The sequence below is a fragment of the Cupressus sempervirens genome, chromosome 11, assembly GCF_028749045.1.
Source record: "Cupressus sempervirens isolate cs-2001-9-10 chromosome 11, ASM2874904v1, whole genome shotgun sequence".
In the NCBI taxonomy this organism is placed as follows: Eukaryota; Viridiplantae; Streptophyta; class Pinopsida; order Cupressales; family Cupressaceae; genus Cupressus; species Cupressus sempervirens.
In genome coordinates this window covers 406094950-406118283 of record NC_143128.1, presented here as the reverse complement: position 1 = coordinate 406118283, position 23334 = coordinate 406094950, and positions in this window count along the sequence as shown.

Sequence of the window (23334 nt, the reverse complement as noted above, 5' to 3'; positions counted from 1 at the left end):
CTATGTCTGTAAATCCTTTAACAAGGTGGACCTAGTAGTCATGATTATCATTAGAAGTGATCAATATAAGCCTTAACAGGCCAAATTTATACTGTAGTACTAAAGCTTGTGGTTATCATCCCCACCCCAGTACTACTTTCTATTAGGAAGGTTTTTTAGTTGCCAATCTTTGTGTCAAAGTTTTATGTATGCTTTCATGTTTTCAGTTTCTCATGCATAGATCAATATTGGATTAATTGTTACATTGGATTAAAGTTTTAAAAGTTTTAGAAGTTACTGATTCACCCCTCCCCTTTTAGTAACTTATCCTTTTAAGAATATTTCCAACAATTGGTATCAGAGCTTTGTGATTCTTAGGAGAAAAGTTAAAATAGCTTGAGCAAAGATCAAAGGACATGGAGATATTCAAACTTAACAAGGCTATTGACAATAAGAAGCTAGATTTGGAAATGACTATTGCCCAACTCAAGAAAGCAAAGGAGCAACTCTCTCAATCCCTAAAAAGAAGAAAAGATCTTACAATTCAAATGAATGATCATCTCTACATTGAAGGCCTTCATTCAAGAAATCTAGATGAAGAAAATGAAGAAATCAAAGAAGTTCTAGAAAAGAATGGTTCTTTGTAAGAAGAAGTAAGAAAACTAAGAAGAGAGAAATAAATTCATTTAGTAAGATTATGTGAAGTTATGGAAGAGAAAAACAAGATAAGATAAGTAATAGAAGGAAAGAACAATGAAGTCCAACACCTATACCTTCAGCAAGTATAATTCATTGATTAGCTCTCTAATGAAAATGAAGAAATTATGAACCTAAGATCTGAAAATGAAAGATTTTAGAATGACCTAAACTCTAAAAGATAAATCAGTGAAAGAATGATGAAATCCCAAGCAGACATGAATTAGTTGAATGAGAAAAATCTCTATAGAAAAAAGGAAAAGCAAGAATTAGATATATAGAAGAAGGAGAATCATCCAAGCAAGGAGCTCAAAAGAATCCATTGTGGTACGATAGATCATATTTCAAACAAATGTTGGAGCAATATTAAAGCAAAATTTAATGGAAAAATGCAAAAATTGTAATTAGCATGGTCATAAGGCTAATGAATGCAAAGAGAAACCAAGATTTGAAGGCAAATGTTAAAAATGTAAGAAACATGGGCACAAATCATCAGAATGCAAAACCAAGATATTAAATCCAACTGAACAAATTGTAAAAGCCATATTTGGTTGGAACTACAACACATGGTGTAGATGTCATTACTGTGGAGAATTTGGACACATTGGAATGAATGGTGTAGAGCATCATTTGAGGAAAAGAGATACTATTAATAGATGTTTCATTTGTATTGAACTTGGTCGTCTTGCCAAGAACTACATGAATACTGGTAGAATTGAAGATGAAAAGAAGGCAAAGGCTGATAACATCCAAAAATAGATGAGACAGCAATGGGTTTCAAAGTCTACTAAGAATGCAAATCCAAACAATGATGAACAAGTCACTTAAGAATTGGGTGGCTCCACAATTTCTACTTGATTTCTCAAAGGGGAACTAGGACTAGGCTACCAAAGGAGACATCTAGATTAGTTCCAGTTGAAACAAAAAACAAATGATCCATATATATATTCAAGATACAAAGGAATCACCGAGTAAAAGGGTACCAATTACTACCAAGTCACTTTTTTTAGTGAGTGAGGTTGGGTCATAGACCCTACCAAGCGAGGTCAGGAGTAACTAAATTTTATATGGTTACTAAATGATGAAAGACTCTACCAAGTAATCAATGCAAGGAAGTGGATGACAGTTTGTCAATTTGATCTACCATCTATACCAAGCATTTATGACCAAATTTAAAAGGAATGAAATCAAAGTCATGTTCACCATGAAATTTTGAGAGCAAATTGTGCAGAGCGATCTTCAAAAGCATCCAAGTGATTTGAGCAAATTGTTTCTAAAAGATTTTGAATTCTGTCAAACCCTACTGAGTGAAGATGGCATCTAGTAGCAACAAGGTAAAGCAAGGTTCATACATGCTAGTTTGTGGTGAATGGAAAGCTCCAGACTTCAAGCTCACTCCTACCATCACTAAAACCCTAGATTTGAGTGGAGGATAGTTGCAAATCCCTCCAAATTTACTATTGATAAATAATATTCATTCTCACTTTAAATGCATGATTCAAGATATTGAGCATGTTGTAAGGAATGCAACAAATACATGGAAAAATATCTATCTTCTTCATAAACTGAGTGATTTTGCTGTTGAAGTGAAAGATGATGATGATGATGATGATAAAGAGGAGAAATATGAAGACAAAAATGTTGAAGAGAAACACATTTTGATAAAATTGATGATGAAGAGGAATAGGAGCAAGAGGCTACCAGGGAAGAAACATAGGATAATAAGGAAATTAACCCAGTCAAGATTGTTGCAGTAGTTATTGCCTCACTCCCTCACTCTCCAAGAAAAAAATTGACAACATCTAGTATGGAGATAGCCTCAACAGGATTGATTGTGACTACCACTGATAACAAAAACATTCAATCAATCTTTGCACTAGCTCAACTTAGCACATCATTGACTAAAGTGACCTCTAGTTATCTACCGAGTTGTCGGCTCTTCCCTCTTCTACCGTGTTGGCTACAATAGTGTTGGATACAATAATTTTGGATATATCAATTTTGGCTAATGCAAGTATTTCTATAGGTATTTCAACATTAAGTGCAGTATCAATTTTTGTAGCTAGTCCTATCATGTCTACAATTGTTTCCATTCCTAGTAAGCAAGAAATAAGTGTAAGGATAGTTGAGACCAGGTCTCAACTAAGCACAAAAATTTTGAAACAAATAAAAGAAAAGGAGGAGGAAATATACCTTGATGAGGATATAGTGATCCAAAATTGGGACATATCCAAACTCAATCTAGATCAAATGCAAACATTTGGTGAACTTCTCCAAAAGAAAGACAAATAGTAGAGGCTAAGAGAGGAAAGAGACAAAGAATTCAAAACCATCGAGGATGCCAAGAATATTTTGGCAAAGGTTGTAGGTATAAAGGTTGATTCATCTCAACCAATTTTGTTTCAACTAGTAGAGGCAGTCCATAAGTTCAATGAAGATTCAAATGGACAGGAAAAGTTACTACAAAATGTAGAGAAGAAATTTGAAAATAAAGTGTTAGAGCACATTGCTCAACAAATTACAATTTATCAAGTATAACTCTCTACGATTTTGGAAAAATTTTCCAAGATTGATGAAGACCTCAAGGTGATGTTCAAGAGTTGCAGCTTGACCCCAATTCAAGCACTACTTATTTCAATAAGATTAAATTTTAGACAAATTTACAGGCATAATTGCTTAGAGAAGAGGCTAGAATCAGATCTACACTAGTAGATATCCAAAAAATGATTCTTCCTAACATGGATGCACTACAAAAGCATGTTTCACATTACAAAACCCTCATCCATGACAACAAATTCTCCATAGAAGATCACATGATTGACTTGTCAGTAGAAGTGCAGATTGCACTACACAAATGTAAGGTCTTGTAGGACAATTGGAACAAAAGTTTGGCTATCATACTCAAGGCACATTTAGACTTTTTGTCTCATTTTGGAATTAATATGTAAATATATAGAATAAATCTTTGGCATTATTGCCAAAAAGGGGGAGAAGACAGAGGATATAAGGGAAAAATATATGGAAATGATGAGTTATGGTGGAGAAAGATGTAAGAATTGGTACATAAGATGAAAATGAAATGGGGGAGATAAATGTAAATAATGTAAAGAAGAATGTATTTATATGTATAGTATACTATATAGGAGCCTTACCATGTATAGAAATATATCTTACCAAATTAATTTTGAAAAATCTCAAAAATAGTATACTCTGACCGAGCTAAGAATCACATGGTGATGCATAAATTTATTCAAGAAGTTTTTGAATTCTTTTTTGGCTAATAAGTGTTTTTGTCACTAATTCCAAAGGGGGAGATTGTTGACATATCAGTCAAGTTTGTTATTAGTGACATACACTTATTCAGATTGTATCTACTGAGTTTATTGTATAGTTTATAGTGTTAACCAAGCATTTCAGTTATCATTGAGTTCTACAATTGTTACTAAGTCCTTTGGAAAAATTCCAGTGTATGTTGAACAATTACAACTATAGTGAAGATCAGTAGTGTAAACCAAGTAGCTCAGTGTATGCTAAGTTTGCCAGTGCAAACTGAGCTATGCAATGGTTACCAAGTTTGCAGTTAATCTGATGTGAGTCCAATGTTGATCGAGCTACTCGGTGTTAACCAAGTGACTCAATTTATATTGAGCTTGAGGTTATAGTGTTTACTAAGTCATGCAATGTTAACCAAGAGATTTAGTTTATATGATGAGTTTTGCAATATTCACCGAGTCACTAGTGCAAACTGAGTTCAAGACTACTTGGAAGTGATCAGAGTGGACCAAGCTTCTACATCTATCGAGTGCATGATGATGTCAAGAATTTATAGTGGATGTTGAGTATCAGAACCTCACTAACTTAGTCTTTAGAACATAAGTGTCAATATTTGAGCCGACTTTGTAATATTTGTGTAAACTAGTATTGTGGCCGACTTTGTAATTGTATAATTGGTTGGTATATTTGTAATGTATTATATCACATCCAAGGAATGTAAGTATCAATGTGATAATTAGAGAAGAGCAGAAAGAGTGAATTACAAAGGCTACAATAGTATAAGGAGCAGCAAAGAATTATCTATCACATCAAGGTGATTTATACACTCAGAGGAATCTCATTTAACAAACCAAGTTGCAGATCAGAGATTAGCTACTACTTCATCTAGTGCAGGAGCACCTAGGTAGGCTAAGTGTGACACCTAGGTATTTCTTTATTTTTGGCTTGTAGTGATGCTAGCCACATCACTAGTCTAATAATAGGTCCTATGTGGTCCTTAGGTGTGTTTAGGAGACTTGGCAAGACCCAAAGTGACCAAGTTGCTAGAAGTTGCCGACTATTGTCAACTAGGTGACTTAGGTCTGAAAAAGGCTAAAATGGTCTAGAAAGGTTCCAATGGCTTTGAATTGTTTATTTGAAGTCATTTTATGCATATTATATGTCTACTTTTCTTTTGTGCCAAATTTGGAGGTCTAACTCCATGTAGAACAAAAGTTGCTGAAATGTTGTCATGTTGTCATGACAACATTTTCTTGCAAAAAGCAACTTTTTGGCATTTGTGTGTTTAGAACGTCCTAACTGTTTAGAACAGTTATGGAACTAATGGAGGAGCCTTTAAAAATGTGAGGACAGCCATTTTTTAGGGGGTTGGACAAGTTGGTTTTGCATTTTGTACGAATTGAGCAAGTATTTTGTTGCCGGTTTTATGCATTTGAAGGCATTTTTAATAGAGGAGGATTGAATGGCCTGATTTTTGTGTTGGAAAAGTTCTGAAATATTTTTTTTAATCTTTTTTTAGTGTTGGTTTGATCATTTTAATTCGTTTGCATTAGTGTAGAAAAATCTTTTTGTTCTTGGCAAGTTGCTGATCTGAACAGGGTTGCACTTAGAAAATGGGATCTTAGGGCCACTTCCCACCATTGGAAACCTCTGGTATTTTTGGATTTGGAACTAAGATCCATGTACATTATATATCAAGAAGGAGGGCCCTTGAAAGCATCAGCAAGCATTTTTAAGGTGATGCCCTAGGCAAGCCAAATGCAACTTGGCTAGGAATCACAGTTGGAAAATGAGTTATGGAGAGGATTGAGTGTACAAATACCTTAATCCAGCTGCACAGCGAGTAATGAGAAGGTCTAACCTTGCTCCAGTACAAAGGAGAGGTCTTGGAAAGGTGTCTAAGGTGGTTTTCTATCACAACAGCGATAAAGCACTTGAAATCCTCATTTTTGGCCTAAAATTGTACTTTCATTGTACGGAAAGTTTGGAGGCTAGAAAATTACAGAATCTTGAAGTACTCTAAAAAGGGTATCCAAAAATATAATTTGTTTGTAGGGTTGTTAAGAATTTTTTCAAGAAATCTTGTTTCCAGCTATTTAGAAGGGCTAATTCCTAGTAGCCTTTTTGGAGCAATTTGGTGTATCTTCCCTAGTAGATTGAATGCGCCTATGAAATCAGAAATGTTTAGGGTCATGGATGTTAGAAGGAGTCTAAAAAATAACCTAGATGAAGAACTGGTACCCTTGGAGCTATAGATGGACTTGAGGGTTAATAGCGGACTGGAGCCGGCTAGTAAAAAATTTGATGTTACTTTGTTGGTGTACCCCCAACTGAAGGATTAGGATCTCTTGAGAAAGGTCCTAGTAATTATAGGGTGTGAAGAAGCCCTAGTGGGTCTAGTGAATGACCTAAGGTAGCCCTGAGAGAGAGCTTGGGGTTTGGAAGCAAGGTTGGGGTGTTACATCAGAGTGGTATCAGAGCCAGTTAAAGATTTGGGAAAGGTAGTTAATGTTGGAAGCCGCTGAAGAATCAGTAGGAGAATCCATGATGGTGACAAATGTGGAGTTAGCTAAAGAAGTTGATGAGCAAAGGCAAAGAAATCAGCTTCTTGAAGAAGCACTAGAAGAGGTGAAGCAAAAACTAGATGCAGTTGTAGAGGCAGCCAAGAAAAGAGATGAAGAAGAAGATGGGAATGGTAAAAAGGTAGCAGAGGAAGATATTGTACCTGAACCTGATCCTATCTTGCAAGAAGATCCCTTCTTGAAGGCAATCAAAGCCTTAGGAGGTAAAGCTTTGGAAGGAGTGCCACTTTTCAGTGGTAAGATGGATATTGATGTAGTTATGGATTGGTTAGAGGGTATGGAGAACCACTTTGAGTGTGAGGGTATCTCAGAGGCACAGAAGGTTAAGGTTGCTAAGTCAAGGCTTAGAGGCTCAGCCTTAACATGGTGGAAGTATGTACAAGATGAAAGAGTCAGCATGGGCAAGAATCCAATTGCAAATTGGAGTGCTATGGCAAACAAAATCAAGGAGAACTTCCTACCTGAAGACTTTGAGATCCAACTCCATAAAAAGAGGCAAGGACTGAAGCAAAAAGATCTTGATGTGACCTCCTACACTGAAGAATTTCAGAGGTTGTGTTTGAGATCCAAGAAGCAAGAAGAGGAGTCACTCAAGGTGGCAAGGTATCTTGGTGGCTTGAAGTGGAACATTCAAGAGGAGCTTAGCTTATGGGCCCCTACCACTATCCAAAGATGTCATCAGCTAGCTTTGAAGGTAGAAGAAAAGAACAAGAGGAAAGAAGATTCTAACTTCAAAGATAGAGGCAAAGGCAGAAATCAGAAAAATCAAAGAGGCGGCTACCAAGGCAAAGGTAGTGATCAAAAGAGCCAAAGTGAAAGCAAACCCATGGAGCAAACTATTGACCACTCTTCAAGAGGTGGTTATAATAGAAGGAGAGGCAATCAAGGAGGATCAAGTAGGGGTAGAGGAGGTAGGAGCAGCTCTTACTTTGCAACAATGAAGTGTTACAATTGTGGTCAACTAGGCCATCCTGCCTATAGGTGCCCGGACAAACCCTCTTCCTCAAGACAAGATAAAAGGCTAGCATATGCACAAGAAGATAATAGAAGTTGCAAGGATGTTGACATAGACCATATTGAGTCTGAAAAAGGTGAGAATCTTATGTTTAGGAGGGTGCTGATCAAGCAACCAGCTTCTAATGAGCCTAGACATAGAAGGGCATTGTTTAGGATCAAGTGCAAGATCCTAGGAAAAGTATGCAAGGTGGTGGTTGATTCTGGATCAACTGATAATGTAATATTAGAGGAGGCTGTTACAAAGCTCAAATTGAAGAAGACACCTCATGAAAACCCTTACAAGGTCACATGGCTTAACAAAGGGCAAAGCATCCTAGTGAATGAACAAGCATGGCTGGACTTCTCAATTGCAGGATATAAAGACCGCTTATTATGTGATATTTTGCCAATGGATGCTTGTCATCTTTTGCTAGGGAGACCTTGGCAATTTGATAGGGAAGTGGTCTATGATGGCAAGGAAAATACCATAACATTTAAGAAAGGAAGAAAGACCTTCAAAATTCAGTCATTGTTAGAAGGGGATGAACCACAGTCCAAGGTGCCTAATGTGCTGCTATGTGGAGAGAAAGAGTTTATTAGAGACCTCAAGCATGAGGAGAGCCAAGGATTTGCAGTCATACTAAAGGTTGCAAGTGAAGAAAAGCCAGTCCAAGAACCTTTACCAGCAGAGGTACAAGAGTTGCTTGTAAAGTATAAGGAGATTGTTAGTGATGGTACACTAGCTACCCTACCACCAAGAAGAGTTATCAGCCATCAAATTGACTTTTTTCCAGGTGCCTCACTACCTAATAAGGCAGCCTACAAGTTAACCCCAGATCAGAACCTTGAAGTGGCAAGACAAGTCCAAGAGTTGATGGACCAAGGTTTGATCCAAAAGAGCATAAGCCCTTGTGCAGTCCCGGTGGTTTTGGCATCCAAGAAGGGAGGAAAATGGAGGTTTTATACTGACTCAAGGGCCATTAACCGCATTACAATCAGGTATAGGTTTCCTATTCCAAGAATTGAAGACCTTATGGATTGTCTAGGAGGTGCTATGTATTTCACTAAGCTAGACTTGAAAAGTGGGTATCACCAAATTTGAATAAAGGAGGGAGATGAATGGAAGACAGCATTTAAGACTACTGATGGTCTTTATGAATGGCTTGTGATGCCATTTGGTCTTTCCAATGCCCCTAGCACCTTCATGAGGCTCATGAATGAAGTGCTCAAAGACTTCACAGGCAGATTTGTGGTGGTGTATTTGGATGATATCCTCATCTACAGCAAGACCAAAGAGGAACATGTCAAGCATGTAGAAGCGGTTTTGAAGAGGCTTCATGAGGAGAAGCTATCTATCAACCTTGAGAAGTGTGACTTCTTCAAGCAAGAGTTGGTGTATCTAGGCTTTGTGGTGTCTAAAGGAACTTTGAAGATGGACAAGGAGAAAGTTGCTGCTATCCTAAGTTGGCCTACACCTACCACATCTAGTGAGGTAAGAAGTTTCCACGGTTTGTCTCAATTTTATAGGAAGTTCATTAGGAACTTTAGTGGTATTTGTGCACCATTTCTTGATACCATAAAGGGGGGAGTCAAGTCCAAGTTTAGGTGGACTTTAGAGGCTGAAAAGTCATTTGATATGTTAAAAAAACAAGTAGCTACTCAACCCATCCTAAAATTGCCTAGCTTTGAAAAGTTGTTCACCTTAGAATGTGATGCAAGTGGCCTAGTAGTGGGTGGGGTGTTGAGTCAAGAAGGTAGACCAGTAGCCTTCTATAGTGAAAAGCTAAATGAGGCCAAGAAGAAATACTCATCCTATGATCTAGAATTGTATGCCTTAGTCCAGTGTCTTAGGAAGTGGAGACACTATTTGTTGCCAAAAGAATTTGTTGTGTTTACAGATAATCAAGCTCTTAGCTACATCAACACACAGGAGAAGTTGAGCAACAGGCACTTGAAGTGGATGGAATATTTGCAGGCCTTCACCTTTACAATCAAGCATAAGAAAGGACAAATGAACAAGGTTTCTGATGCATTAAGTAGAAGGGTTTTAATAGTCCAAGAGATTCAGCTCCATAGCATTGGAGTGGAGAGTTTTTAGAATCTTTACAAGAATGATGAGGACTTTGCTGAAGCCTATAAGGTATGCATGGATTTTGGAAACCACTTTCATAGCAGATTTTCAGAATACACTTTGCAAAATGGGTTGCTATTTAAGGGTACCCAGTTGTGTGTACCAAGAGGTTCCATGAGAGAGAACCTAATACAAGAGAAGCATAATGGCAGCTTGAGTGGGCATTTTGGTATCAGCAAGACAATAGAACTAGTGCAAAGGTTCTATTATTGGCCTAAATTGGTCAAAGATGTAACCAAGTATGTGGAGCAATGTATGGTGTGTATGAAGGCAAAAGGAGGAATGAACAATGTAGGTCTTTACCAGCCCTTACCAATTCCTAGCAGACCATGGGATTGTGTAAGTATGGATTTCATTGTTGGTTTGCCTAAAACTAAGCAAGGGTATGATAGCATTTATGTTGTTGTTGATAGATTCAGTAGAATGGGACATTTCATTCCATGTAAGACAACTAATGATGCAAGTCATATAGCTCATTTTTTTTTCAAAGAGGTTGTAAGGATTCATGGACTTCCATTAAGCATTGTGTCGGATCGAGATGTGAAATTCATGAGTCACTTTTGGAAGACTTTATGGAAGAAGCTTGGCACTAACATGTCTTTTGGTTCAGCTTACCATCCTCAAACTGATGGTCAAACTGAGGTGGTCAATAGAACTTTAGGTAACCTTCTTAGGTGCCTAACTAAGGAGTATGGTCAGACTTGGGATGTTATCATCTCATAAGCAAAATATGCCTACAATGATAGCAAGAATAGGACTACCGGAAAGAGTCCTTTTGAAATTGTTTATGGCATGCACCCAAGAGGTGTGTGTGAACTAAGGTGTCTTGGAAACATGGATCAGATTAGTGGTCAAGCTGAAGACTTTGTACAAACCATGAAGGAGATTCAGGAGCAAGTCAAGAAGACTATTCAAGACAACACTCTAAAACTCAAAGCCAAGGTGGATGAAAAGAAGAAGGATGTTCAGTTTGCTATTGGGGACTATGTGATGGTCCATTTGAACAAAGCAAGGCTTCAAAAAGGCATTCCTACTAAGTTACAGATGAAGAGGGTAGGGCCTTGCAAAATATTGGCTAAATATGGAGCAAATGCCTATAAGGTAGATTTACCTTCTGATTTTGGCATATCCCCTATTTTTAATGTGCAAGACTTGGTGGCATACAAAGGTGACCCATCTCAGCTCAGTCCTGATGTTCATGAAGATCTTGAACTTGCTTCAACACCTGCAAACAACAAGTTGGAGGTAGAAAAGGTTTTAGATTCAAGGGTAAAGAAGACTACAAGGCACAAGGTTTACATGGAACACCTCATCAAATGGAAGGAGAAACCAATTTCAGAGGCTACATGGGTTGCTGAGATAGAGTTCAAGAATTTTGGCATACCTCTAGATTTGTTGCAAACTGATCCACCTTGAGTTCTTTGTTGGAGGGGGGAGTATGGTGCAGGAGCACCTAGGTAGGCTAAGTGTGAAACCTAGGTATTTCTTTATTTTTGGCTTGTAGTGATGCTAGCCACATCACTATTCTAATAATAGGTCCTATGTGGTCCTTAGGTGTGTTTAGGAGACTTGGCAAGACCCAAAGTGACCAAGTTGCTAGAAGTTGCCGACTATTGTCAACTAGGTGACTTAGGTCCGAAAAAGGCTAAAATGGTCTAGAAAGGTTCCAATGGCTTTGAATTGTTTATTTGAAGTCATTTTATGCATATTATATGTCTACTTTGTTTTTGTGCCAAATTTGGAGGTCTAACTCCATGTAGAACAAAAGTTGCTGAAATGTTGTCATGTTGTCATGACAACATTTTCTTGCAAAAAGCAACTTTTTGGCATTTGTGTATTTAGAACGTCCTAACTATTTAGAACAGTTATGGAACTGATGGATGAGCCTTTAAAAATGTGAGGACAGCCATTTTTAGGGGGTTGGACAAGTTGGTTTTGCATTTTGTACGAATTGAGCAAGTATTTTGTTGCCGGTTTTATGCATTTGAAGGCATTTTTAATAGAGGAGGATTGAATGGCCTGATTTTTGTGTTGGAAAAGTTCTGAAATATTTTTTTTAATCTTTTTGTAGTGTTGGTTTGATCATTTTAATTCGTTTGCATTAGTGTAGAAAAATCTTTTTGTTCTTGGCAAGTTGCTGATCTGAACAGGGCTGCACTTAGAAAATGGGATCTTAGGGCCACTTCCCACCATTGGAAACCTCTGGTATTTTTGGATTTGGAACTAGGATCCATGTACATTATGTATCAAGAAGGAGGGCCCTTGAAAGCATCAGCAAGCATTTTTAAGGTGATGCCCTAGGCAAGCCAAATGCAACTTGGCTAGGAATCACAGTTGGAAAATGAGTTATGGAGAGGATTGAGTGTACAAATACCTTAATCCGGCTACACAACGAGTAATGAGAAGGTCTAACCTTGCTCCAGTCCAAAGGAGAGGTCTTGGAAAGGTGTCTAAGGTGGTTTTCCATCACAACAACGATAAAGCACTTGAAATCCTCATTTTTGGCCTAAAACTGTACTTTCATTGTACGAAAAGTTTGGAGGCTAGAAAATTATAGAATCTTAAAGTACTCTAAAAAGGGTATCCAAAAATATAATTTTTTTGTAAGGTTGTTAAGAAGTTTTTCAAGAAATCTTGTTTCCAGCTATTTAGGAGGGCTAATTCCTAGTAGCCTTTTTGGAGCAATTTGGTGTATCTTCCCTAGTAGATTGAATGCGCCTATGAAATCAGCAATGTTTAGGGTCATGGATGTTAGAAGGAGTCTAAAAAAAACCTAGATGAAGAACTGGTACTCTTGGAGCTATAGATGGACTTGAGGGTTAATAGCGGACTGGAGCTGGCTAGTAAGAAATTTGATGTTACTTTGTTGGTGTACCCCCAACTGAAGGATTAGGATCTCTTGAGCAAGGTCCTAGTAATTATAGGGTGTGAAGAAGCCCTAGTGGGTCTAGTGAATGACCTAAGGTAGCCCTGAGAGAGAGCTTGGGGTTTGGAAGCAAGGTTGGGGTGTTACATCATCATCCTAATAGGTGGATTAGTCAAATCCTTTAACAAGGTAGACCTAACAGTCTTATGCAAATCTCTTTACCGAGTGCATACTTAATTGTATGTTTGTAAATCCTTTAACAAGGTAGACCTAGCAATCCTTATTGCTCCTAATAGAGTAGGTCATCAGAAGTGATCAATGTAAGCCTTAATAGGCCAACTTTATACTACAGTACTAAATCTTGTGGGTATCATCCCCACCCCAGTTTTACTTTCTATTTTGAAGGTTTCTAGGACACCAAATCTTTGTGTCAAAGTGTTATGTATGCTTTTATGTTTTCAATTTATCATGCATAGATTAGTATTGGATTAATTTTTATATTGGATTAAAGTTTAAGAAGTTATTGATTCAGCCCTCCCCTCGCAATAACTTAACCTTTAAGAATATTTCCAATAATTGGTATTAGAGCTTTGTGTTTCTCAGGAGAAAAGTTTAAATAGCTTGAGCAAAGATCAAAGGCCATGGAGATATTTAGACTTGACAAAGCTATTGACAATGAGAGGCTAGATTTGGAAATGGCTATTTTCCAACTCAAGAAAGCAAAGGAACAACTATCTCAATCCCTGAAAAGAAGAAAAGATCTTGCAATTCAAATGAATGATCATCTCTACATTGAAGAAAGAATTGAAGACCTTCATTTAAACAATCCAGATGAAGCAAATGAAGAAATCAAAGAACTCCTAGAAAAGAATGGTTCACTATAAGAAGAAGTAAGAAAACTAAGAAGAGAGCAATAAATTATGTCAATAAGATTATGTGAGTTATGGAAGAGGAAAACAAGATAAGAGAAGTGATAGAAGGAAACAAAAATGAAATCCAACACCTATCCCTTCAATAAGAAGACTTCATTGATCAGCTCTCCAATGCAAATGAAGAAATCATGAACCTAACGTCTGAAAATGAAAGATTGTAGAATGCCTAAACTCTAAAAGACAAATCATTGAAAGAATGATGAAATCCCAAGAAGACATGAATCAGTTGAATGAGAAAAATCTCTATAGACAAAAAGGAAAAGCAAGAATTAGATATATAGAAGAAGGAGAATCATCCAAGAAAGGAGCTCAAAAGAATCCATTGTGGTATGATAGTTCATATTTCAAAAAAATGTTGGAGCAATATTAAAGCAAAATTCAATGAAAAATGCAAAAATTGTAATTAGCATGGTCATAAGGCTAATGAATGTAAAGAGAAACCAATATTTGAAGGCAAATGTCACAAATCTAAGAAACATGGGCATAAATCATCAGAATGCATAACCAAGACATTAAATCTAGTAGGAAAAACTATAAAAGCCATGTTTGGTTGGGACTACAACACCTAGTATAGATGTCATTATTGTGGAGAATTTGGACACATTGGAATGAATTGTGTAAAGCATCATTTGAAGAAAAGAGATACTATTAAAAGATGTTTCATTTGTACTAAACTTGGTCGTCTTACCAAGAACTAAATGAGTATTGGTAGAAAAAGGATGAAAAGAAGGAAAAGGCTGATAATATCTAACAATATATGAGACAACAATGAGTTCCAAAGTCTACTGAGAATGCAAGTCCAAAAAATGAAGAACAAGTCACTCAAGAATTGGGTGGCTCCACAATTTCTACTTGATTTCTCAAAGGGGAACTGGGACTAGGCTGCCAAAGAAGACATCCAAATTAGTTCCAGTGGAAAAGAAAAAAACAAATGATCCATATCTATATTCAAGATACAAAGGAATGATCAAGTAAAAGAGTACCAGTTACTACTGAGTCACTTTTGTTACCGAGGGAGGTTGGGTCACATACTCTACTAAGCGACATCGAGACTAACTAACTTTCATATGGTTATTGAATGATTAAATACTCTATCAAGTAATCAATGCAAGGAAGTGGATGACAATTTTTGAATTTGATCTACCATTCATACTAAGCATTTATGGAAAATTTTGATAAAAGGAATGAAATCAAAGTAATTTTCACCATGAAATTTTGAGAGAAAATTGTGTAGAGCGATCTTCAAAAGCATCCAAGTGATTTGAGCAAATTATTTCTGAAAGATTTCAAATTCTCTCAAACCCTACTGAGTGAAGATGACATCCAGTAGTAGCAAGGTAAAGCAAGGTTCAAACATGCTAGTTTGTGGTGAATGGAAAGCTCTAGACATCAAGCTCACTCCTACTATCATTGAAACCCTAGATTCGAGTGGAGCATAGTTGCAAATCCCTCAAAAGGTATTGTTGATAAACAAAAAATTTTCTCACTTTAAATGCATGATTCAAGATATAGAGCATGTTGTAAGGAATGCAACAAATACATGGAAAAATATCTATCTTCTTCATAAACTAAGTGATTTTTTTGTTGAAGTGAAAAATGATGATGATGATGATAAAGAGGAGAAATATGAAGAGGAAAGTGTCGAAGAGACAACACATTTTGATAACATTGATGATGAAGAGGAACAAGAGCAAGAGGCTATTGAGGAAGAAACATAGGATGATGAGGAAACTAACCCAATCAAGATTGGTGTAGCAATTATTGCCTCACTCCCTCACTCTCCAAGAAAAACATTGACAACATCTAGCACAAAGAGAGCCTCCGTAGTATTGATTGTGACTATCACTGATAACACAAACATCCAATCAATCTTTGCACTAAATTAGCTCAACAGACCATTGATTAAAGTGACCTCCACTTCATCTACTAAGCTACAGACTCTTCCCTCTTCTATTGTGTTGGCTACAATAGTGTTGGATACAAAAAATATAGATACATCAATTTTGGCTATAATAGGTATTTCTACAATAAGTGCAATTTCAATTTTTGCTGATAGTCCTATTATGTCTACTATTGTTTCCATTCCTAGTAAGTAAGAAATAAGTGTAAGGATAGTTGAGACCAAGTCTCAACCGATTACAAAATTTTTGGGCCAAAGAAAAGAAGAGGAGGAAATAGGCCTTGATGAGCATATAGTAATCCCAAATTGGGACATAGCAAACTCAATCCAGATCAAATGCAAACATTTGGTGAACTTCCCCAAAAGAAAGCCAAATAGTAGAGGCTAAGAGAGGAAAGGGACAAAGAATTCAAAATCATTAAGGATTCCAAGAATATTTTGGTAGAGGCTATAGCTATAGAGGTTTATTCATCTCAACCAATTTTTTTTCAACTAGAAGAGGCAGTCCAAAAGTTCAATGAAGATTCAAATGGACAGGCCAAGTTACTATAGAAGGCAAAGAAGAAATTTGAAAATAAAGTGTTAGAGCACATTGTTCAAAAAATTGCAATTTATCAAGTAGAACTCTCTACCATTTTGGGCTCTTTGGAAACTTCATGTACAAATGTATCATCACTTTTTGGTAAGCTATGCGATATTTCAAATTTTACTGAGGAAATAAAGGACAAATTGTCCAAGATTGATAAGACCTCAAGGTGAGTGCTTAGCACTTGTATCTTGACCCTAGTTCAAGCTCTACTCACTTCAATAAGATTAAATTTTTGAAAGATTTACAAAAATAATTGCTTGGAGAAGAGGCTAGAATCAGATCTACACTAGTAGATATCCAAAACATGATTCTTCCTAACATGGATGCACTACAAAAGCATGTTGCGCATTCCAAAAGCATCATCCATGACAACAACTTCTCCATAGAAAACCACATGATTGAGTTGTTAGTAGAAGTGTAGATTGCACTACACAAATGTAAGGTGTTGTAGGACAACTGGGACAAAACTTTGGTTATCATACTCAAGATACATTCAAACTTTTTGTCTCATTTTGGAATTAATATGTAAATATATTGAATAAATCTTTCACATTATTGTCAAAAAGGGGGAGAAGACATAAAAGATATAAGGGGAAAAGATATGTAAATTATGACTTATGGGGGAGAAAGATGTAAGAATTGGTACATAAGCTAGAAAGGAAATGGTGGAGATAAATGTGAGATAAATGTAAATAATGTAAAGAAGAATGTATTTAGATGTATAGTATAATCTATAGGAGCCTTACAATGTATAGAAATATATCTTACAAAATCAATTTTGAAAAATCTCAAAAATAGTATACTCTACCAAGCTAAGAATCACATAGTGTTGGATAAAGGTATTCAAGAACTTTTTGAATTTAGTTTTAGCTAATAAGTGTTTATGTAACTAACACTAAAGGGGGAGATTGTTCACATATTAGTAAATTATGCTATTAGTGACATACACTCATTCAGATTGTAAGTATCTATCAAGTTTATTGTATAGTTTATAGTGTTAACCAAGCATTTCAGTTGTCACTGAGTCATATTGTTGCTACCGAGTCCTTTGGACTAATTCCAATGTATGTCAAGTAGTTAGAACTATTGTCAAGATCAGTAGTGTAAATTGAGCATCTCAGTGTATGTCGAGTTTACTAGTACAAACTAAGCTATGCAGTGGTTACTAAGTTCATAGTTAATGTGATGTAAGTCTAGTGTTGATTGAGCTACTTAATGTTAACCATGTCATGCAACATTAACCAAGAAACTCAATTTATATGATGAGTATTGTAGTACTCACCAAGTCACCAGTGCAAACTGAGTTCAAGACTACTTGGAAGTGATCAGTATGGATTGATCTTCCACATCTACCAAGTGCATGATGATGTCAAGCATTAATAGTGGATGTTGAGTATTAGAACCTCACCAAGTCAATCTTTAGAACTTGAATGTCTACATTTGAGCCAACTTTGTAATATTTGTGTGAACTTGTATTGTGGCCAAATTTGTAATTGTATAATTGGATTGGTATATTTATAATGTATTATATCACATACAAGGAACGTAAGTATCAATGTGATAATCAGAAAAGAGCAGAAAGAGTGAATTACAAAGGCTACAATAGTATAAGGAGCAGCAAAGAATCATCTATCACAGCAAGGTGATTTATACACTCAGAGGAATCTCATTCAGAAAATCAAGTTGCAAATCAAAGATCAGCTACTACTTCATCCTAACAAGTCAATCAGTCAAATCATTTAACAAGGTAGACCTAATAGTCTTATGCAAATCTTTTTACAGAGTGAATACTTCATTGTATGTTTATAAATCCTTTAACAAGGTGGACCTAGCAGTCCTGATTGCTCGTAATAGGAAAAATCATCATAAGTGATCAATGTAAGCCTTAACAGGTCAACTTTATATTGTAGCACTAAATCTTTTGGGTATCATCCACACCCCAATTTTACTTTCTATTTGGAAGGTTTCTAGGTCACCAAATCTTTGTGTCAAAGTGTTACGTATGCTTTCACGTTTTAAGTTTCTCATGCATAGATCAGTATTGGATTAATGGTTAAATTGCATTAAAGTTTTAAAAATTTTAGAAGTTACTAATTCACCCCTCCCCTCTTGGTAACTTAGCCTTGAAGAATATTTCCAACATTATTCATACTATTAAACAAATATTCCAAGGCACTAATCTCTTTTGTATTCAAAGTGATGTCTATAAGAAGAAAGACTGAGAATTATAAAAGAATTTTTTAAAAAATTGGGTCAACTAAATAGAAAGAAAAGCGTGTTTCCCAATTTTTGGGTGACCCACATGAGATTAGATAATTACAATTCTATTGTAAAAAGGAAGGTTATCATGATATTTTGATGCATTCATTTTTTTTAAAGACTATAATCTTGTCATTTTGAACTAATGGGTCTCTCCCTTTTATCATGTAGATATAATGGCATCCTCATCTGCTGAGAAAATGACACCCAAGCTCGTGGTTTTCAAGTTCTAAGGGGTCCCATCCAAATTAAGGTTTCAAGATGACTATGCAGAGATAAAAGACACTAATTTGGGACACATAGACTTGGGAGAATTTCTAAGAATCTGCAAGAAGCCTACAAAGAGATTGGCCTTGGTTTCTACTTTGATTTGAGTAGGATTGGTGAGCGCAGCTTCACACCCCACATCAATACATTATCTGAGCTCATCATGACACTAGCACAACACTTTTTTCCTAAGGAATGTGTGGTTAAAAGTGTAACTAGAAAAGTTGTGCTTGACCTTTGACTTGATAACATTGAAAGAGTCTTTCATCTCTCAAGGGCAGATCAGTTCATAAGACTCTCTTATGAGGTAGCTGAGAGGTGGTATAGGGAACACATAAAGGAGGTGATTGATATATCCAATCTTCCTACCTCATTGAGAAGACTTCTCTAGGGAAGATAATAGGAAAGGTGGACATGACAAGGGGATATATGAAGAAGGATATCAGATACTCCATCATTCTTCTAAGTAGGGTCATGGGTCTACCAGCAACTAGGTACCTCAAAATTTTCATGGTGAACTTTGTTGAGACTATCAAGACAGTAAAGATGCCACTTGATTGGGTCACTACATTTAGTTAAAACTTGTGTGAATAATTGGGGGTGATCAAGGACAAGAAGTTCTATATGACTTCATACATAGTATATCTGCTATGTTAAGTAGTTATCCAATGATGCAATTGCCCAGATAACATCTCCTGAGGCCTACAACATATAGTTTAAAACATTCACATATCTATGGGTAGTTGGTGCCACTGTTAGCCCTAAGAAGCTCCATAGATATCCAAGTGATAGACATGTTTTTTTGGACATTGCATGACAGATTGAATCTACATATGATAGGGTAAGAAGATAGTGAAGACCATGTTGGACATGGCCCCTAGTCATAGGACTGTATCAGGTGAAGCAGAAGAAAGATATTTCATCTTTTAAGTGGGAGTGGGAACATTATCCCCTTCAGGAATACAATTCTCCTAGGCCCTATTTTGATAATATTGGAAAAGTGGAGTGTCTAGCCAGCAGAGAATTCCACCATGAGGAGGCCATTGAAGACCATTGGATGAATGCAACAAATGATGACGATGTCCATATTAGGGACTATTGTAGGATGAATTTGTATTTGGTAGAGAAGGCTCTCAAAATAAGAATTTTGAAGGAAATATTATAGGAAGATTTTGGGGAGTTGCTAGACCCCTATTCAACTTAGAAAAGATTGGAGAGAGACCTATAATGAATGATGAGGTTGACAGGGAGGAGGGAAATGTTATTAATCATCAGGCAAGGCATGTCATCAAGATGAAAAAGGATTAGATCAAGAAACCCTTTCAACATGATCCAATACCTAACACCATGATATTTCACATGCAAGCATGCCTAGAGAAAGGTAGAGGAAAGAAAGTTGCAATTCCTACCTTTGCAGCCCAGTCTCCCATCAAGCCTAAAATAGTATACCAAATTGACCACCTAGTTGGATACTATTGTCCTTTAGAGAGGAAAGAAAAGGGGAAAAGAAAGAGGACCTCTCCTCAAAGGGCTGAAATAGAAGAAGGTGGAGTGCAAGCACCTCCTCAGTAGTAGGAAATAGATGTGCAAGGGTCATAGGACACTAGGGCTTCTCAAGACCAGCCTGAACCTCAATTACCTCCATTTGTACTTGGCTAGTTTGAAGAGGAAGAAATCCAATAGGTCTCTATCCCTCCTCGAAAAGTAGAGCCAACATCCCATTTTTCCTCCACAAAACATAAAAGGATTAAGATCCAAATGAAGAAGAGGCAAAGGGTGACTAAAAGAATGGTGCCTTGCCCATTTGTCCCTAAAGCTATTCCCAAGGGAGAATAAGAGGAAGATGAGGAAGATGAAGAAGAACATGTGCCTTTAAAAGGAAGAACCTAGCTAGCCAGAGCTATAGAAAAAAAAAGGAGAAGTTCCACAAATAACACTACCATCTACCCTAGAGGAACCCTTGGATGTCTCTTCTTCAAAAGATGAGGTACAAAATTGGGTGGATGAGAAAAGTGAAGAGGGCAATGACATTTTCAAAATGTTAGATTTTGATTTTATGCTTGTGGGGATAGAATTGGTTGGGGATAATATCAGGGATACCCTTACAAGTGAACCCCAACAAGAAGACTAGATGCAGATGCTGCTAGAGTCATAGGGTCTTGATCTTACTTCCCCCATCTCCACCACAAATCATGGTTGTAGATAAAGACTCGATTACTCCTCCACCCAAAAGTTCAAAAGAAGAATAAGTTAAGAAGGAACCATCATAAGAGGAGGAACTACAACAAATGGTGACTAATAAAGTGTCAAAGGAGGGAAAAATGGCAGAATATTCTCAACTAGCTTCCCAAGACACTGAGATGAAAATTGCAGGGTCTATGGAGATAGAGGCCATAGAAGAAGAGCCCTCACAAAAAAATATAACTTTGAGGGGGAGTGATATGGAAAAGGAGGTAGCATAACATACTCCTTCATCCTTGAGAGGAAGGTCTTCAGCTAAGGGTATTCCAAAGTGGCTCAGGAAAGAAATAATGAGGAGCACAAAGCCATAATTCTATGCTAACGAGGAAGACATTTTTTAGTTGGTTGAGATCTTGAACAAGCCTAACTCTCCATTACATGAGGCAAGACCATTGACATTTGTCAACTATACCTGGGACCAAAATTTGTTTTCCCAAGTGGTTGTCCCTCTTGATGATACAAATGCAGAAAGCCTCGGTTCTCAAGACTATCAAATCAAAGAGGTCATGCTTGGGAGGCCCACATGGGATACAGTCAGATTAATGGTAACCATGGGGATCAAAGAAGTTTTTAGGAACATGGAATAGGAAGACATCAAACTCTTAACACTTCAAAGGAAAAATGAGATCCTAAGAGGATATTTAGCCAAAGTGGTTGGTTCTCTAGATCCTAAGCACCCTGAGGAGACATTGAACACTATACTCAGAGAAGGGGGAGTTGTGCATGTAGACTCATTTTTTAAAGTTTGTCAATAGTGGTAGGAAATTTTTGAAGAGAAGGGAATTTTGATCATCTAGGGGAACCTAAGGTTACTGCACACTATGCAAGAAAATGTGAATAAAATGGTGGTGATTTTGAAGTAGGACTTCAACATTATGGATGAAGTAAGGGCTTGGGGTAAGGACTTACAAGTTTTGCAAGCCATAAAGGGGAAAAGATGCAAAATTTTGTAGATGTTTATACAATAGAGGAATTAGATTTGATTCATGATTATATAGAGAAGATTTCTCATAGTTATAAAGTAATGGAAACATTACATGTGAAGATACACTAGCTCAAGTACCAAGCCTGAGAGTGAATTTCGGAAGCAGAGAAGCATTATAGTGATGCATGCTTAGTGATTTTTGAAGATGAGGAATGGGAGAATTTGTTTCCTATAGAAGTAGTAGTGGAGAGCTTTAAGAATATTTTTGAGGAAGCTTCGAATGATGAAGACATTTGGCAGGATTTTAGAAAAGAAGAAGCCTTATTAGAATTGGATACCAAACTTGGGGATTTTGCTGAGACTTGAATTGAGGTAGACAGTTATAGATAGAAGGTCAAGGATAAATATGAGGCTTTAGATTTACTAGATGTGGCCAAAATTCCTAAGATTATAGAGAAATTCAAGGGCAAACATCTAGACATAGCTTTGGGATAAAGAGGAACAAAAATCAATGCCAGAATTTCAATTTTGACACTTAGTGAAAGTTTGAGATTTTGGACCATTTTGAGGTGCCCAAGTCCATAGCTCCATAGGTGTGTAGGTTCATAGGTCTGTAAGTGCATAGGTCTACTTTTTTAGAGGTGCGCTGACAATTAATTGCCAGTTCTAAAAATAGAGCTTTCCATGCATCAAAAATGCATTTTGATGGTAATTTAACTCCAACAAATGCCCAATGAAGGATCAAATTCCATTTTTGGCACTTCTAGACACTTTCACTTTGACTCAAAGCTTTCTCATTCTTTATCCTCTCATAAATTCTTTGTTTTTAACATGTAAAGGTTCATGCATCCAATTAATAAATAAAAAATGGATGGAGTCCTGCTAAGCACCAGTTAGATTCTTAATTTGTATATAATTAGTTTGTTTTATTAAATTAAAAGCATTTTATTGCATGAATATATCTCTCACTCTCAACACAAATTGAGGAGATGATTTCTTATAAATACTATATTATAATATTTAATTGGTGTTTTTGTTATTTTGTGATAAAATTATGGTTTTGGTGCTCACATTTGGAGTGTAGTAATTCTTGCCTAAATGTGTAATTGTTTTGTGGATTTATGATCATGAAATTGTGATTGAGCCAAAGATTTATTGCTTTTTTTCTAGTTGTGTGATTCATTAGTTCTAGTGTTTGTTATGGTTTTGATGAATTCTGTTGACATAACTAGCTTGAGAAGAAATCATCGAACTGTGCCTACATAACTTTTCATCTCACATGAGCGCACTTTTCATGGCCTTGTGATTTGATGAAAGGTGAAACATCATATGATCACTAAGTTTCTCATCGACGATCACATCAATGGAATTGAGGAAGTACCAGTCCTTCTTTCATTGGTTACCCACCTATTTCTTTGAAAGCTTAACTCGTAGTTTGTCATTTTCCATAGCTTATGTCCATTAGGAATTTCAATTTCATGTTATTTGCTTCAAAGTTTTATTATTTTCTTTGCTAAAACCCTTGGTAGAATAGGAATTCATTTTACTTGCATTTACAAAAAAATAAAATACAAAAACATAGTTCTTTTGTGTGTTTTGTTTTGAAGCAGTGTGCAGATTCTTCATCTTGTCCAAAATAAAAATGAACCAGCAAAGGCCTCCTCATGAACAATCACATTTATGTTCAATTGAATTGAT